Source organism: Diadema antillarum, unplaced genomic scaffold (assembly GCF_040938485.1).
Source record: "Diadema antillarum isolate AM-2024a unplaced genomic scaffold, OU_Dant_1.0 seq00001037_RagTag, whole genome shotgun sequence".
NCBI classification, from domain to species: domain Eukaryota; kingdom Metazoa; phylum Echinodermata; class Echinoidea; order Diadematoida; family Diadematidae; genus Diadema; species Diadema antillarum.
The window spans coordinates 145,437-162,764 of NW_027271869.1; the positions used below are offsets into that span (position 1 = coordinate 145,437).

General features: G+C 37.7%; 1 protein-coding gene across 1 annotated transcript in view; it reads right to left on the reverse strand.

Annotated features, from left to right (window-relative positions):
- LOC139742920 (uncharacterized) overlaps window positions 1-15,350 on the reverse strand; it is a 46,841-nt gene extending 31,491 nt beyond the window's left edge. Inside the window, exon 1 of the mRNA XM_071653427.1 lies at window positions 15,292-15,350. The gene's annotated coding sequence lies outside the window, so the exon portion shown is untranslated. The remainder of the gene's footprint in view (window positions 1-15,291) is intronic.
- Between the last annotated feature and the right edge of the window lie 1,978 nt (window positions 15,351-17,328).

The window sequence follows — 17,328 nt, forward strand, 5'->3', positions numbered from 1 at the left end:
GCACAGCTATTGTGCGATTGAGGCCAAAAGAAGGGAGGTGTTAGAGAAGAAGTGGAATCTCTATACAATGTTTGTAAATTTGTTCATGGGTTCTATATAGCATGACAAAATGCTTAGCATTTCATTGGCTTTGATGTTCCATGCTCCAAGTTTCTCTTTTCCCTATAGAGCTTTCATAATATGGAGACCAAACAAGAGGTTATTGATTTCAACAGTTTTAAGCTGCATTTTAAAATGAAATGCTGAAATCCTGTGTGGCACTTTTTGGTTATATATTACGAAAACACTCTTTCAGCTTTTCTTCAAATTTCTTGTTATCGATTCCCCGGGACTGAATAATGGAACATCAGTATCTCATTAAAAAAAAAGACAACGTTTACACGTCTTGCGCACAGATTTTATGAATAATTTTGTTTACCAGCTTTAGTACCTATAATGTGAAATCTTTCAGATTAAACAATTGGCTAGTGTGCGTTTCCACGTGTTTAATTGAATTTACATTTAAAGAAGTACATTCTTGTTTTACTGGCTCTCTTAATCTACACTTTCAAAATTTTGGCTTTTGTTTGTTTTGTTTATCTATATATCGGTCATTGGCAATAAATACCCGGCATGGTAATATTCTAATAACACGTTTGCTGTTTATAAAGGTAGCAGTATATTTTAGTGTAGATTATTATTGAACAATTTGCCTATAAAATGGTATAATTTAAATACACTTCTTGTATTAATTCTTTTCACTGAATATCATGAACGCGACTGAACCCGAGCGAGCGGAGCGAGCGAAGGGGGAGGGGAGGGTGTGGGAGGGGAGTGTCCCCCCTCCCACGGTAAGAACTTTTTGCATTTTGATGTTGCAAATGGTGCAATTTGATGCATGTTTTTGCGCGTTTTATCGACGTGAAACAGTCCCACTTGTTTAAGGTAGCAGTATATTTTAATGTAGATTATTATTGAACAATTTGCCTATAAAATGGTATAATTTAAATACACTTCTTGTATTAATTCTTTTGCCTGAATACATTAGCACGACTGAACCCGAGCGAGCGGAGCGAGCGAAGGGGGAGGGGAGGGTGTGGGAGGGGGGTGTCCTCCCTCCCACGGTGAGAACTTTTTGCATTTTGATGTTGCAAATGGTGCAATTCGATGCATGTTTTTGCGCGTTTTATCGACGTGAAACAGTCCCACTTGTTTAAGGTAGCAGTACATTTTGATGTAGATTATTACTGAACAATTTGCCTATAAAATGGTATCATTTAAATAACCTTCTTGTATTAATTCTTTTGCCTGAATACATTAGCACGACTGAACCCGAGCGAGCGGAGCGAGCGAAGGGGGAGGGGAGGGTGTGGGAGGGGGGTGTCCCCCCTCCCATGGTAAGAACTTTTTGCATTTTGATGTTGCAAATGGTGCGATTTGATGCATGTTTTTGCGCGTTTTATCGACGTGAAACAGTCCCACTTGTTTAAAGTAGCAGTATATTTTGATGTAGATTATTATTGAACAGTTTGCCTATAAAATGGTATCATTTAAATAATCTTCTTGTATCAATTCTTTTCACTGAATATCATGAACGCGACTGAACCCGAGCGAGCGGAGCGAGCGAAGGGGGAGGGGAGGGTGTGGGAGGGGGTTGTCCCCCCTCCCACGTGAGAACTTTTTGCATTTTGATGTTGCAAATGGTGCAATTTGATGCATGTTTTGCGTGTTTTAACGATTTCAAACAGTCCCACTTGTTTAAGGTTTCAGTATATTTTAGTGTAGATTGTTATTGAGCAATTTGCCTATAAAATGGTATCATTTAAATAATCTTCTTGTATTAATTCTTACACTGAATATCATGAACGCTGTCTGTTCAGCAATCAAACAGAATAAGCATGCACACGAGGGTGTAGATAGGGGCATATCCCCTCCCACACGGAGGTGATTTTGCGTTTTCAGACCTGAAATTCAGCGATCTGGTGCAAATTTTTGGTGCAATACTTTTTCATCGAAGTGTTAAAATCAATTTAGCTCTTATTCCGAATGTGCACCATCTGTGTGTATGTATAAAAGTCTAGTGAGGTAGAGCTTAGGGGAAGGGGGATTCCCCCTCCCGCTCGCGGAGCTTTTGCGTTTTTTAGAATTGAAATAAAGCGATCTGGGTATAGCCACAGTCTACTTCTATGCATGGCGGAAGGGGGGGGGGGGAGCAGGGAGAAGGCGTGGGCGGGTGTTATCTCCACCCTTCCCTTCCGATGGAGCTTTTGCCTTTTTAAGGTTGAAATTGAGATATCTCGTATACGCATATTTGATGGAATCAACATTTGGGAAATCACCAAAAAAAAAAAAAAAATGATGGGGTGGAGGGGGGGGGGGACTGAGGGAGGAAAGGGTCGATTAAAAGGGGAAATTCCCCTTACACATGAGGGAACCTTGAGTTTTCGGAATATAATTGATAAGTCTTGTGCATTCAGAATTATTCAGATTTTTTTTTTTTTTTTGTAAATCTAAAAAGTGTACTAAGCTAGGGAAAGAGGCACAGAGGGGGAGGGTTTGGGAGGGGGATACCCCCTCCCGAGCACGAGAGATTTTGCATATTTTGAATTGAAATTCAACGATCTGGTGCACACTTTGGGTGAAATATTCAAAAAAAATATCTTGATGAAAGGTTGAAAAAGGAGACCCGCTTCATGTGCATGCATACAGTATACACGCATTTTTTTCCGCCTCCCAAATTCCCGGTCCAAATCTTAGGGGGGGGGGGGGGTCGCGACCGCCCCCATCGCCCCCCCCCCCCCCCCCCCCGGCTACGCCAGTGTTGATGTGAGTCTCCCAAGTTAATCGCTATTAATGTGAAGTCCAGATAAAACAACTTGGTCCTGTCGATTAGAGTTATATGATGTCTTTGATCTTTACATCATGAGGAGGAATAACTTGGAAGGAGTTGCTAAGTAAACATCTGCATACGAGACTGTGTGTTTTTTTAATCAATATTTGATGACAACTTGTTATCGTTGAAATGGACAATTCCAGGACTAGACACGTTTATATTCATTATCTAACATGATCGGGTTACAGTTCGTTATTCCAAAACTTTGTTATTCAGAAGGCTCGTAATTCGGAAAATAAAATAAGATTCGTTAATGAAAAAAATGATAATAATAATAAAAAAATGCGTAAGTTCGTAATTCCGAAGGTGCGTTGGTACGTTTTTTTATTTATTTTTTTTTTCATTTTCGGAATAACGAACCTTCAGAATAACGAAGCTTTTTTAATTTCGGGTAAACGAACCTTCGGAGTAACGGAACATCTTAATGTTCGGTTAAACGAACCCTGGGCATTATACGGACTTTGTGTGCTTCGGATTAGCGAATCTTGGAAATAACGAGCATCACCCATTTATGAGAGAGAAATAAGTTTGTATCATCAGCAAAACATGAAAATAGAGGATCTGTGACGATTTTCTTTTTAGATGTCATTGATGTACAAATCAATAATATATGGCCAAGGAGAGGACCCTGGGGGACGCCACAGGAAATCGGTCACGTGATTGACTCATGACCATTTATGGAAACCTGTTGTTTTCTATTCGTAAGCTAATCATATATAGCTAAACCACTCTATAAAGCCTAGCTCGCACCGATGTCACGATGGCTTGACTGATGCTTGAGTAAAGCAAAGCATCATGCATGGTTAATTGTATCGAAAGCCTTCGAGAAATCGAGAAAAACATCGATGCAGTTAGAGAAACGTCATCTCGGCGTGAGTTACTTCACTGATGAAAGCTATATAGTAAAGAGTGGGTAATACTTTTTTGTTTCTTTGTTTCCTGAATCCGAACTGGGAAATTCGAAAGAATAATGCAATTGAACATAAATGCGAGTTTGTTTTTAAATGAATATTTCTAAATTGTTTACTTTTCGTATTTTATGTATCTGTTTATCATTTTTCTGTTAAGATCGAAAGTACAAGATATAATCCCTTAGAAATTATTGTAAATCCTTTTTTAATATGGGAACTCTAGCGATTTTCGTCTTTTGCGGAACTTTTTCACTAGATACGGATTGACAAGAAAATATGGGCAAAGGGAGAAATTGTTCCATTTATTATGTTTTTCAAATGCCGTAACTGTATTTATGTTGTTATTTAGATTGCCAATAATTGCTTTGATTTCTTGACATCAACAGTACATGGGGACAAAAACAAATTCTGTGCATTCCTATCTCTTGAAAAACGAATGAAAGGTTGTTTGTGAGTTAAGCAATTTGCTGGCAAGATCTGATTCTTATAGATACACTCAGCAAAAAAAAGAAAAGAAAATAAACACTTTTTCAAGGTCATATTATTCATAGAAGAATTTTATGAAAATCAGTGTATTATATACCATATTAAAGGTAATTAAATTGGCCATTAAGCTCATAGGTTAATTAAAAAGAAAACTTTACGCATGAGTGAGCACATTCGTTTTTGTCCTCCAAGGCACAAAATTAAAAATTGCACAAATTGTCATGTTCTCTTTCATTTGCAAATGCCCTTCACGATAACATTGACAACAAAAGGCCAGTTTAACACAATGAGAGACATGAATGAAATAGGAAAAATGAGTTTTTGTTCTCTTTATCTCTTTATTACCTCTGCCTCTAAGATAAACAAAGTGAGAAACTAAAGGGGAAAAATAAGAATTTTCTGTCAAGTCAAACTTCAAATGACATAGGGAATAAAAAGCATAAAGGTGGTTAAATGAGCAGAATTTTTTTTATTTCTTTTAAACTAGCGATATAAAATCCATGTGACAATTTCAAGAACCAAACATTATTTACAATTTCCTAATTTGAAAAAAAATCTCAAATTTGTACCATTTTTGTTTATCATTACTTCTTCTCTTATTTCATTTGAATTTAGATTTGACATGAGATGCTTTATTTTCCTCCATTACTTTTAGCCTTCATTGGTCTTTTAGGCTTTAAAAATATCATAGAGATCAAAGGTTTGTTTTTGCAACTTAATTCATGTTTCTTTTTGTGTGAAATTTGTTGTTTGTTCATATTGTTCTATGGAAGAGCACATACGCATGAATGACAACTTGTTCAGTTTTGCAAATTTTACTTTTGTGCCCTGGAAGAGAAAAACAATGGTGTTCACTCATGCGTTGAATTTCCCTTTTTGTTGACCTACTGGGTTGATAGCCAATTAAATTACCTTCAATATGGCATATAATACATTAGCTTTCAGCCAAATATTCTATAGAAAATCTAAACTTGAAAAGGTGTTTACTTTCTTTTTTTTTCGCTGAGTGTATATTAAGTAAGAAACCATTGAATACATCCACCACTATTACGGAATCGTGTATTGAAAAACCGTCTGAGAGAATGTAATATGGGAAGTGGGATATCAAAGCTGTGTTAATCACCTTCCATGTACTCTTTATATCAAACTTCAATTTATATTCATATACATGTATAGCAAACTTATTAGAAATACGCAACTGCTTGGGTACACGCCCAGTACCGAGTGAAGAAGGAAGCATATCATGATAAAGAATGATAAAGAGATTTGTTGTAACATTTAGAAGGTTTTTCAGTACCCATTTACGAAACAGGTTTTTTTTTCTGTTAAGAGACTTGAGAAGGGATTTCGTGATCCACGCACGGTTGTCTTGGTATATTCTTGAAATTTCATCTGGCTTGTCTAATAGTACAGAGGTATAGGGCATACATAGTTTCTACAATATTAGTTGTTATAAGATATTCATGAAAGCTTCAAAAGATGAGTTCATATTTCTTTGATTACAAACAGAAGACCAGTTGCCTATTCCTTGAGATATTTGTATAAAGAGATTTCCACTGTTTGATAACAGAAGTTAGTGTATCTGTAAGTTGTAGTTTGATATTATGGTACGGACGATAATCCTTGTTTCAATGTTTCATAAAAAGTGAACCAATCCGCCATGATTGGAAAAAAATTTTATGTCATCGTTTTATTTGTAAGTAAATATATTTTTGGTCCATGTCGTGTTTAACACGATTACGTTACGGCAGGAATCCTGAGGGTAAAATTTAGTCTTTTTAAGGTGTATTCGACATTGTTATTATATGTACACCTGTCGTTATCTATTAAGCACTATCAATGTATGTGCATATTGACATACTGTATGACCTGTTTGACTGAACAGTACAGAATGAATACTACAGACAGCAAAGGTAGAAAAAAAAATAGATAATGATATAAACATTCGGCACCAAGTTTTTAATGCACAAAATACTCGCATGGTGTATCATCCACTACGAATGTCGTTTATACTCCGAGTTAAAGATGTCTTCTTATAGCGTAAAATAAAACAATTGGCACAAACATACAGTTAGCATTTTCATCAGAATTACATTCAAGATTATAGGGAAGCTAGAAAATATTAAAAATTCACATATTTTGCGAAATAGTAATACTATTCAAATGCAAAATATGTAATTTCAAAATGAGGATATTATGTCTCGCAAGTCTCTCACCTACATATTTGATCTTCGTTAAATGTTTTCTTTATCTAAGGTATAGGTAAAAGAGAAAGAACAAGCTTTATATGGTATCCTAATGATGACTTTCGGCGGAATATGCAGAAGTTGGTACGTTATCTATACCAAAACGAAAGAATCATGCATCATGTACAGACCAATGGAAGAGTTATTTGCGAGGTGAGCATATCTTTTCCCCTGCTAATGTGCATATGTGATTTTGAAAAAAAAAACCCAACTCTATACGTGAAACATATGAAACATTGAAATTTCCTTTTAACTCGACTAATTTTTGTCCAATTTTGATGATACTGCTGCAATTGTTTTTTATTCAGTTTTTGTTTTATTTTATTCTTGTGTTATTAAACATGGATTAGAAGTATTGTGCATGGTGATCATGAGACAGGTCTGTCATATTATCATCAAGGTGTGAAAATGTTTCCAACAACAGAACAGTTGAGAAAGGTTATGTCCTCTATACATGTCACAAATTACAATTGTTTTATAATACTATAATACATTATATTCCATAAGCTCATTTGAATATTATGCATGGCCAGTGTAGTCCTTGATTATGCAATGAGTTTGACCCTTCCGGAACACCTATTTCTATTTTACTGCATATAGCTGCACTGAATCTGCTCAATTCAATTCTATAGTAATGTTAAAGAGAAGAATTAGATCCTCCAGATATTGATTGAACTATCAGATCTGGATTTAATTCGATAGAACAGATCTATCATGTTGATAGACCTGAAATGGGCTATCCACCGTTAAATGTCATCATCATTGTCACATGTCAACTTGTTTCCATTGTGTTTTGATACTACAATCTTGATTCATGTGTCAGATATGTCACGTTCAATACTGTTTATCCTGTATAAGATTTCATTGTTTCGGAAATAAAAACAAACAAACAAACAAACAATTACTCATTTTATAACATATTCTTTCTCTCATGAAGAACGTTAGAGGAATATGGGAAATTACAGCAAGAAAAATTAATGGTCTGAAAGTATCTTAAACATTCGCTATAAATGGTCGTTATGCAAGTTTTATTTCAATTTTGAGCCTCAATAATTTTGACATGATCTGACAATCAAATCTGAATATGATTTTTTTTTGAAAATGTGATTCTTGATACTTGTTATAATTGTTTTAATCGAGTCAAGAATAAGCTTTTCCTACATGTCCTAGTAAAACTTAAAGCCATAGCAGGAGCAAAAGAGTTGTGTATGATTAGGAACAGTTTTATACTGTGAATGGATGGCAAGTCTCCTCATTTGGCTATGAAAGGCTGTGATCGGTCAATGGAGATCTGACCATAATAATAAATGTCAGCTCGAATGCTAAAGGTTGCGCTCCTCATGCATGTGTGATCCATTCAAAACACCCGAGCTTGGTTTGATTATTTAGCCAATCAGAAGACTAGATTTTCATTTTTGTAGAAATTGGGAATTCTCGTCCTGTACCTTGCATAGGGAAGTGTGTTCCTAAACCAATCAGTTAGGTCCCCGACTATATAAAACAACAGCAACCAACCAAAAAATGAACAATAAACAGAGACTGTCAGCTCTTATAATTTGTGATGCAATCTTTACTTGAGCTCAACATAAAAAGCTTTTGCACAGAAATCAAGAGCAACAACACGACTTTTTTTAAAGTCATCCTTTCCTATTTAAATTTTACCTATTCTTCCATAGTAAAAGTGATATCAAGGAGAAGGGTTGGTTCTAAATGTAGGCTTATGACTTTTCTTCTTTCTAGAAATATGATATCTAACAATTTATTTGATTAAAGACATCTCATGAATCACAAGATTTCACACGTTCAGACTTCGATGAAACGTTGCTATTTGCTCTTTAATTGGCACAATACAGACCTGCCGACTGACTGTCAAATACAGTACGATTTGTCCTCAAAATAATGTTTTAATTCAGAGCCTTGCATTGACAGTCTGTACCATATTGTCAGTCACATACAGTTTTTGTACGTCTTAATTGCAGTGGCTTCCCCAACGGAAATTTGAAATGGACCTAAAGCGGCTTTCATACATTCAAGGACCACAACACGGATCATCAAGAATCCAGGAGCCTGTTACATGAAGAGTTATGATTGATCTTACACTCGATCTATGGAACGTAACTCGGTGAACTGAACGTAATTCCTGTTTGATAAAGACACTTACGCTTGATTTCGAGAACAAAAAATAAGGAGTAACTTTCAGTAGATTGAGTGGTACTTTCGATCAATCGCAAAGTTGTTTATGAAACGCAATTAGCGATTGATCATGATTGCAACTTACACTCAATCTTTATGGAACAGGCCCCTGCTGATTGAGCTAGCGTGCAACACCTGTTTTCGATCTAGTGCCGGTGTGAATACACATTCTGAAAGTGTGCTCAGAATAAATAGATGTACGATGTCCATATGGATAAGCAATATGTAACACGGGGGCGTCGCCTGTATGGCATACTTCCGGGTTGGACCTGGAGCACACAGAGGAGGAAGTGGATCTCTGCAGGCAACTTTCACTGTTCATTTATGGTGGCACATTTTTTTTTTTCGACAGGCTCACTTTCGGTGTGATGGATCTACAGTCAGTAAAGATTAAAATCATGTAGTTATTTAGAACTCCTTTACTTCAACAGACGTTGAATATCTCAACAGACCTAACTTGTAAAGCACATGAAAGAATCTGACCAAAAAAAAAAAAATGTCACAAATTGAGGACGTCGTGAATGTGATAGAACACTTTTTACTGAACTCGCATCTTGCAACTAGAAAATCAAATAAGTGGAAAGAGGGAAAACTGCGAGAAAAGAGAATATGTATGGGTTAGATCAAGGAGGTACATATATTGTCTTCTTTGCTTCCTACACCATAAAACTTTAGAAAATCAAAATCGCTGCAGAGGATGTACGCCAGTCTTGTAAATAGTCTTGTTCATGCTAAGTGACCGCAATCAACTATTGCGTAGTTACCATGTCACTTTCAAACTAAAGGCGGTTTTTGCAGTACAATTGCCTTGATTTGGCTCTGGTTGGCTTGTCTTGTTGAGGGTGAATCAATTAAAAAAAAATGAAACAAGCAGGTATAAAATGAAGTAAAAGTGGTGTTGGCTGGGGTATTACTCCCGACTCGAGGCCCTTGACACAAAGGTGTCACGTCCTGTGGAAGTCCATTCCATGATCCATTGTCCATGACAGAAATGAGTTTCGTTGATACACAGTGTCATGTACTGGGTCCGACAGTGAGGATGAGCAAGCTACTGGCTATGGCCCCTCGATCCTTTGGCGTGAGAAGATTTCTACACAGCCAAGCTTGTGGTGTATTTTGTACATCATTGCCAAAGGTGCACTCCTCTAAGAAAGTTCTGTAGTCATGACAACGCGAGCTACATGCCATTGGACAGCCTCCAGGGTGTTGCACACAATCATTCCATAATCGGCCGGAAATAGGTCCTATACGCTGTCTCCTTAATTACCCTTGAGGAGATCCTGAGGTTGCTCCACACAGAAGACCTATAGGGTCCTTTTGGATTTCGAGCATATTTGGGAGGTTATATGCTTTAATTGTCTATAGCACGGAGCTCTGATGTCCAGACGAAGGGAGGCACATTGTGCCTATACCAGGACTAACCCGGATCATTAAATTGCTTTCGTCTAGGCCCAGTACGTTGCTAGGTTGTGCGTAGTGTTTTTTTCTCCGGCTGGTCCCTCTTCGTCTCCACAATACCTCATACGTTCAAGGTAATCGCCACCTTGCTGACAAACCGAAATGTGTTTGTAACTACATGCAGTTATTTGTCACGGAAGACGATGTGTGGCATCTCTCTTTATCCATATATTGCCTGATGTCATACCAGCTAAAGAGCCCAGCAACATTTATGGACAGTGCTGGGAATCCACTGAATGACATATGCGGGTAGATCTGAAGAGCCGAACGCGCCCTGAAACTTGACTCGTACTAGTACTTTCTTGAACCAGAATGATTGCGATTGCTTTTGAATAATATTGTCAAAAAGTCGCCACTTATGCAGGGAAGATATATCATGCTATACATGGTAGCCAACGAACAAATTTTACTAATTAATTAGAAAACTTTTGTGAGACCATCCGCATGCCCAAGGTTAACAATGAAATAAACGCACGAGTTAGTGTTCATTATTCGATATACTATCTTACCAAGATAGTATACGGTGCAGTAGGGCTATTATGCAAACAAGAGTATCAACCATTAATAATAATCAAAAACATTAATATAGTGATAGTTGATACTCTTTTTTATGAGCGAGGTTCAGGATCACATCATTGGTTTGTTTGTTTTTTCTTTCTGCTAATGTCATCGCACGTTCCACTATACAACTGTGAAAACTAATCCACCATTAATCATAACACCTAATTCAACACCAAACACCAATCCGAACACTAAAAACTAAACAACAAAATTCAGAACTTTTGTTCAGTGTCATGAAATTGTACTTTCTCTGTTCAGCGTGTCTGATTTAACTCTGCAACTTAAAGTCACCTAGAATGTGAAGTGCACTCTGCGCAATACAGAAAATGAAATAGTGTAAGGATATTTCATGAAACAAATGTGAAGATTTTATTTCAAAAAAGCCTATAATCAAAAATATTTCCTTAATAAAAATGCATAAAAGTATCAGTCTTTACTGCGTATGAAACTAGTACAGACGAGTAAAAGTGACATATAGTGCATTTAATTTATTATTTCATTCTTTGAAAATATTACATGTGAAATGTATAATACAAAAAGATGAAGCATGGATATACTGTTGCTGGTATAATTTGTTTCGTTATTGTCGCGCTGTTTTCGATCACGCTCGCTTCGACGTCTATATAGTCAAAGTCTCATTTTCGTGTCTCATTGACACAATTTTTCATAACCTATTCATAAAACAATTTGTGTCAACATGTTGATGACTATTGAAACTAAGATATTACATGGGAATAGAGACCACGGAGCTTTCTTTTGTGAATTCAAATATGTCGAATTTCTTCATGTTGACTATAATTATTTTGTACCACGCAGCAGACGAAATGCAACTTCTATTGGAGTGGATGTACGCATAGGCCTATGAGGAAGTATATCTTTTCAAACAAACCTTCGGAAACACTTCGTAATACATGTAGTCCCTTTAGCTATGTCATTTGCCACGTCTGTAGAGTTTTAATATGCCCAAGACAATTTTAACGACTGCTGTTACGTCATATTGTATCGTGTCTATGAGGGTCGTGAAAAAGGTGCTGGGGTATATCAGGGGCAAACATTTTTTTTTTTTTGTCGGAGGTAAAAATGCGAACATTAGAATACAGTGCAGTGTATTTGGAATGACATTCATTTTCATTTTTCTATTACATTTATTCATCAAGGACAGTTTGACCTCCGACGTGGTTTACTCTTGATTATTATTTACACCTTTCCATGTGAAAAATCCGGAAAACTTCCAATAACCATGGTGACAGTTATCAAATTTAATCAATTCATTATGCGCACACATTATGAAGACGTGAAAGTATCTCCTAGGAAACGGATACAGAAAAATGTATCGTAACTCTTCATCCTCAGTCTGCAATGTTAAACGTTGTTATGCACACGTGCTTGTGCTTGTGCTTGTGAGGATAGCTTAATTATATCAGTCATGAACTGTATTTTCTTCATAAAAGTTTCAATTTTTTGCAACAACAAAGCTTGCTCGAGGCTTGCCCTACCTAGCAACAATTGAGTGAATTCCGGACTAGGGAACTCAAGGGGGGGGGGGGGGGGGGGAGAAAGGTAAAGAAGCTCCGTAACCAGGCTGTATGAAAAGACACATCCATGAAATCAACGAATTGTATACTCTGTAATATATTACAGAAATTGTTTATTGGCACAGTATTGTATACAGACAGGCACACAAATGCTTACAGTTTAAGTATATGCATATTATGATCCGCGATACTGAGTTTTCTACGTAAGTTGTGATGTTTACGCGGAGTGTAAACAATCGGTGTTTCCTTTTCCTTCTCGAAAGTGTGTTAATCTCCGCCATTCTCCAATACGCACACACACACACACATACCCACACTCGCACACTAATACTAGTAAGTATATGTATACATACATGTTATTATGTATGTCATATACTTACAATTTGAATGTTCATTTTACTTCTTCTTTTCTTTATATACATCTTTTATGAAAAATCTTATGAAGAACCGACTTTGGCAGAGATCACAATACACCTTCCGAACTGTCGTCAACTTCTGACTTGATTAAACTTGGTAATAGTTGTTGTAGTATACAATGAATATACGAGGAACGTGGCCAACTGTTTAATTTTCGGCTTTTTTCGGCGTTCACACAAGGAAGCAAGACGATAATTATAACACACAAGACATAGACATAGAGGCCTACAATTTTAAAAATTCTAATAATACAAAACTCCAGATATTATATAGACCGTCTATACGCGAATCGCTATGGTACGTTATATAGAAGCACTATTCATGAAGTACTAGTATAATTATTTCATACTCGATCGTGATCATGAGTGTGTAACCGATCGTGTCTTTTGTGTCTGTGTGTATGTATGTGTGTGTGTGTATGTGTGTGTGTTCGTGCATGGGAGTATGGTATAACGTCTGTTTGTCAATCGACGCAGCTGCATTGACCTCTCTGAAAAGGTCAGATAACCTTTGTGTCGTTCAGTCAACAGAGTCTAAAATGGACGACTGAAATGGGGTGGACGAAGTATATAGACGTACACGTTACAAGGAGCTCCTATACAATAAAGCGAGGTCCCCATCCGTGGCGTGCCTTGATGCTACATCCCCAGGTCAATTACAACAAAGCCTCACACGATTAGAGTGTAGCTCCATGGTTCCATGCTGTTGTTCCACGTTGTCGTACGTTCGCCGAAGGAGACCACGAAAGCTCAAAGCCGACGACTCATTGAGATGACATCCGGAGATCCCTTTCATAACAAATATTGCATTTCTCTTCTTCTTCTCTTTATTATACCCTGTCTTCATGATTTTGTTACACTCAAGAACTGTTCGATGCTTCTTTTGTGAAGAACAGCTTGCTGCACAGGGGTACATTCTCGTAATATACAATATTCTAGTTGACACTAGATTGGCAAAAATATCCGAATCGCATACTTCAAATCTCTGTTCTCAGCAGAGACTCCAACCCAAAGCACCTTCTGATCTGGAGATTCTCCCGCCTGAAACCCCTAGCAAACGGGAGACTCCAAGTTGATGTGTGCGAAGCGCGAAGTTCCTAGGGTTCTAGATGCTCTCTGGTGCTATCTAAGGCTTATTTTTTCAGCATACAATAGCAATATGTAAGAAATCCTTTCCAACGGGAGACACAGAGCCAGGGCGGGAGAAATCTCAAGCGGGAGAACGGGAGATTTTGCAAAAATGGGTTTTCGGCGGGAGATCTCCCGTCGAAAACGGGAGAGTTGGAGTCTCTGTCTCAGTATCATAATTCTAAAGGAATCATAATCGCACCGTACTAAACTTTGACTAGAAAATGCAAAATGATACAAAGCGTGCTAAAAAAAAAAGAGCTTCGAAAGAAAAACAGTACCATTGACATCATCTCGTGAAACTTACACATGGCGCCTTTTAATGAATCGGCAGATAAAGTCTTATTGATCATGTAATCAAGCACAAGTAAAGCCTAACAGTTGAACAGTATAGATACAACAATTTTCAACCAAAGCATGCAGTCCATGCACAGAGGATTGTTTATGGTTCAGTGCAACCCGTCGTCCACTAGCTCAAGGCGTCCTGTCTTTTACGTGTTATGCCCTCGTCGTATACTCTACCTCGTCAAAGAGACTGGGCTGTGAAATTGTACACGTATTCACTGTATTCCCACAACCCTTGAAAGCTCTTTGTTCAGTGCATTTGCTCAGTCGTTGTGCTGTTCCAGTTCTAAGTGAGTGCGTTGGGAGAAATGCATTGGGCAATATTCATTCCAATGTCACATACCTGAACATATGCATATCCATAATTTATTCAAGTGCCTGTGACCTGGGAACAGATAATGGATAGTGGGCAAAGCAGAAATGTCTTCCCAACCAACATGAAACATAACAAAATTTTCCGCCCGCGAAGTATCATTTTTTGACGGTGAACGCATGTTGATGATCACATTAAAGGGTATACGGCGTATAACCGAATATTTGAAAAAGAATATGGTTCCTTTTCTTTTCTTTTTTTTGCTTTCTAGTATATATATCAAATATATATATATTTTTGAAATCACAAGGAGCATTGGTCTCTAACGTACTGTATACGATTACTGCATGAAGAAAGCGGCCAAAAATAAATTATCTACGGTCCAGGAAACAACCATGACCTTTCATCTTTTGACATAAAAAAAAGGAAATCGTTGGCATGCGCAAAGGTTATAAAAATCCGTTGAAATAATTCTCCATTTAACAACTGTTAATTCAAATCTAAATGATATTCTTCAAGTTTCAAACATAAACAAAGTTGCACTCTCCGTCACCACCGGGTTATTATAGGGTGGTGAGAGGTACACTCTGAAATGATTAAGAGACCACGTAAAACTTCTACGCTGTTATTGAAAACTGTCCTACTACATAATTTCTACATCAAACGCAGGATAACCCTATTAAACTTTACAATATGCAGAACGGAACTTGACAAGAAATAATCGGTACGGGAGACGCCTTTGCTCAAGACTACTCCACCAGTGCGTTTTGGTGCCTTACGTGTGTTCTATCTGAGTCTACGGAAAACTGTCGATGGGACAGGCATACCTTCCGATGCAATGTTGAGGTGGTTTGGAGAGCAATGGAAGTCCTCATGTCCCAAGATACCGAAAATTCCGATGAAACGCTCTTCTTAAACGGCCAAGACAGTCAACATGACAACGGTATTGCGAAATGCAGTATGGATGAACACACAACGGAATGTCATTGCGCAATTCCCTGAAGAAAGGGGATTTCTGATGCAGTACGTCATTCAAGCGGTAGCTAGGGGCTTCCCCGTTTTTAATTTCGTAAGATTTTCACCGCACACGTACGCGGTCGGTGATTGTAATTTTCCATTTTACTTGTCGTTACTATACTGTTAATAAATGTTACCTCCGTATTTTACAATAAAGTAGCGTTTGACCCCTATGATACACAAACATAAACGTCACACACACACACACACACACACACACACACACACGCACACACAAGTCTCTATTGTGTTTGTTTCGTTATCATTTTGGTGTTGTTATTGTTGTTTCGTTTTTTTCATAGGCCCTACAGCAACTGTGGTTTGAAGCTGATGGGTGTGAATATTGACCCGACTCTTGGTGAGAAATTTTATTGCAGGGTTTTCATGCACGGTTCGAATGACAAAGGCGACAACTTATGCCGATGGCTGAGTCCACCATAAAGTTTTGTTTTGTTTTGTTTTGTTTTTGCCAGTTCGTGCTCTTGTTCTTATTTTGACTTCCTGCGATGGTTTGCCGATTATCTGGTCAACGGTTGGTGGAGGATGATTTGCGTCACTGTAGTCTCCTCCTTGGCCAAGTTATTTCCTGTCTTGTTGCTCATTTAACTTTGATTGACCTATGATACATAAACATATTCTCCTCCGCTAGATTGACAGCAGCCTTGCCGATAATTTCGACAGAATCGCTGCCAACAGAGAAGGGGGAAGCCATCTCATAAGAGGGAGAAAAGGGAAAGGTTGATGACGCATTCGCTGACGTTGCACTGCGGAACGACATCGGAAAATCTTATACGCCTCGTGTTACGATTCATTCGGAATACAAAGCCAGGGAAAAAATATTCATTTCGGTTTTTGGCAAGAAATGCGTACACGCGGGAGGGACCAGAATCTTTCGGTTTTTCTTCTTTATTAATTTGGAGCCAGGAAATGCGTATGCAGTGAAAAAACAACACGGGAATAACGGAAATTGGTTTGTTTGGTTGTTTGTTTGGGGTGGAGTAAGTAGTACGCATGCGCAACTTCTTGCTTGCCACTGTCGTTGAATGGAGGCCGCCGGTGTGTGTGTGTGTGGGGGGGGGGGGGGTGCGTGTATGTGTGTGTGTGTGGGTATGTGTGTGTTGTTTTGTTGTTGTTTTTAACACAGGGATCAGTGGCGTATTGTTGTTTGCTGTCAGAACATTCGTCGAAAGGGCAATATGGCATCGAAGAATTGACAGGAAAATATCTGGAGCTAGGAAGGTGAACGAACTGGACACAATAATATTTTTTTTTAAAAAAGTAGCAAGAATGTATACGCGCTGTCCATCTCTCGGGATCAATCGATTGATAACTAATGCAAGTCAGAAGAATAATATGTTCTCATTTTGTATCTTTCTTTTCACCGTGTGGATCATTCATTTCACGGATGAAGCGCATCATTCGATGCTGGGATTTTCTTAATTCTCATTTTCAAATATTCATCTTTTAAAATGTTAATGGTCTTGCGAAATTGTGCCGCATCAGATCTAGCTCTTTGAGATGCATGGCCAATGAGCCCCAGGGGAGTTAGCGAACTGTCTTTATTCCATCCCCGTTCCCACCTCACCTCATCTATTTTTTTTTTCAGCCATACTGGTTGTACATCATACATTGTCTCTGTTTTATTAACATCACTTATTCTATATAGTTCATTTTTTTACATAGAAATGTAAAGTAAATCGTTTACACCATATACTCATAACTACCTCACCCACAGAAAAGTGATAGAGTGGGTATGTAAGTATTAGACAATTCAGAATATGAATTAAAAAGTGAGTTTGTTGGTTTGTTTATTTGTTCTTCAAATAATTCGGTCATCTGCCAGGCTA